This window comes from Merops nubicus, unplaced genomic scaffold, assembly GCF_000691845.1.
Source record: "Merops nubicus isolate BGI_N331 unplaced genomic scaffold, ASM69184v1 scaffold45728, whole genome shotgun sequence".
Classification (NCBI taxonomy): Eukaryota; Metazoa; Chordata; class Aves; order Coraciiformes; family Meropidae; genus Merops; species Merops nubicus.
In genome coordinates, this window is record NW_008625915.1 from 21927 (window position 1) to 24096 (window position 2170).

A 2170-nucleotide genomic window follows, 5' to 3' on the forward strand; every position below is an offset into this window, starting at 1 on the left:
TTGCAGGAGACCACAGAGCTGGGAACACCCCGGTTTAATGGCTGCAGAAAATGCAGAGGGTAGTACACCTAGGTTTTTCAGAGATGTATTCCAGAAGTAACTAAAGGAGTGTCTCTGTGGTCTAGTGTGCTACCTCCTACAGTTCTGATAGTCCCATGGTATTTTGTTTCTCCAGGTGCATAACAGCTGAAGGGCAAACAGCTGATAGCTGCAGCAGCTACTCCACAATCTGCATGCAAACTTCCCACTCCTACAGCCTGCATGTTTTCCCCTTCCTTACAGTTTAAGCCATTATGCACTATCACAAGGGAAAAACATTTCCTGCAGCCACTTACACAGCACTGTCTGTGACCAGGCTGCACCGTCTGAACCCTACATAAACATGCTGCTATTTACCACGTTTCTGCATGGCCATTTGCATTCAACTATTAAAAACTGTAGTTTTAACAGGTAATTATAAGGAGCAGAACGGTTAGCACCCTGCAGAATAATGCTCCCCTTAATCTGGCAGAGTAGCACTGCATAACCATACATTACATTCATGTAGGCTGTATTTCCTCTCTGGGAATTGCTGTAAAATGCCGTCATCCAGAATTAATTACTTTTTATTTACTGCATTGGTATGTCTTACATTGGAAAACTACTCATCCTTTACAATACCATAATTAATGTTCAGGTCATAGCCCTTAGTCTTACTTGTTGCCAAAGTAAGATCAAAGTAGCCATTTCAAACCCTGAGCTACAGTGTTCACATACACGTAAAAAATAAAGCAGGAAAGAAAAAAAACTCCCCCATTATTTCTGTAACAGAAATACTCTTCACTTCAGCAAGAGGAAGAGAATCACATGTGGCCTGGCAAATTAAAATGCTTAGAGCTTTGGACATAGTTCCTCATACCTATCAATCAAAAGTATTTTTTTTAATATGAAAGCACACTTAATGTAAGACAACATTAAGACGTTCTGATGGTAGCACTGATTAGCATGTCTGTGCTACACAGAGACTGATTGCTTGGCAACGACTTTCAAAAACATTCCCTACAAAAGAAACCACAGCACATATGACACTCATATATAACATGCTAAAAATCAGGTTTTAAAACACGGTGTCAGGAATTCTCATTGCCTAAAAAGGGCATAAAGGCCAGCTGAAGCCCTAATCTAATCCAACAAGCCCCTTCGCCGCCCAGGAAACACATCTGGGACTTGACTTGCTTTCCATCACCCCTGTGGCAGTGCGGCACACGGAAAGATCCACGTGTAACAGACTAGAAGTTTTCAGAAGGAGCTGTTATTTGGACTGAATACTTGTGGCATGTCTTACTGCTAAACTGTAACCGTCAATTTTGGCTTCACAGATACTTTGCTCTTTTTTGATAAGCAGAGCTAGTTTTCCTCTAAGTCTCCTTCTTAGCTCTACCATGAAAACACTACATACTTTAAAAGTCAAAAGGTATTCTTTTCTCAGGTATGTAACTAAAAGGTAAAGTAAGTTCTTCACTCTTAGCAACTTCATAGTTGCTGAAGAAACACATAGGGAAATGGAAACGAAGCTATTACTTCCAACCAATCAAATTGCAATTCCCTGTTAAGCAGAAGAGATGGAGAAAAATCAGAAATTAAGATATTCCACTGGACATCAGAGACAAAAATCTTGCCCTTATTCCTTCACCTGAGAAATTAGAAGATAGCAGTAACTTTACTTTAGGCCATTTTATAATTACCTGAATCACTCTCTGGAAGACTGTCAAGCAACTTTCACACACTTCTTATCTACACGTTAAAACATTTTTCTTTTCTCCTCTCTGAAAGCGTACTTTTAAAAACTGTAAGATTCTACAAATAGCTAGTTTCCCATTTTCTTTCAAAAATTCACCTTTCAGAAATTTCTCTTATACTTCGGAATACAGTTTCTTGGGACTTACAGAAAGATCCTGCCCACAGGAAACCAGAGTCCTGTTAAAGCCCACTGTAAATGGTTTCCATAACTAGGATTTTAAAATAGAAGTGACATCATGAAAAACAAACCGAGCCGGTTTTGGCCAGCACATTCGCAAAGCTCACTTTAATCTCATTTGTTCCTTTGGAGCCTCCTTCCCCCCAGCCTCTGGGTGAACCCAGCCCGGAGCAGGGAGGTCTGGAGCAGGGCAGTCCGAAGGGCTGTCGGCAT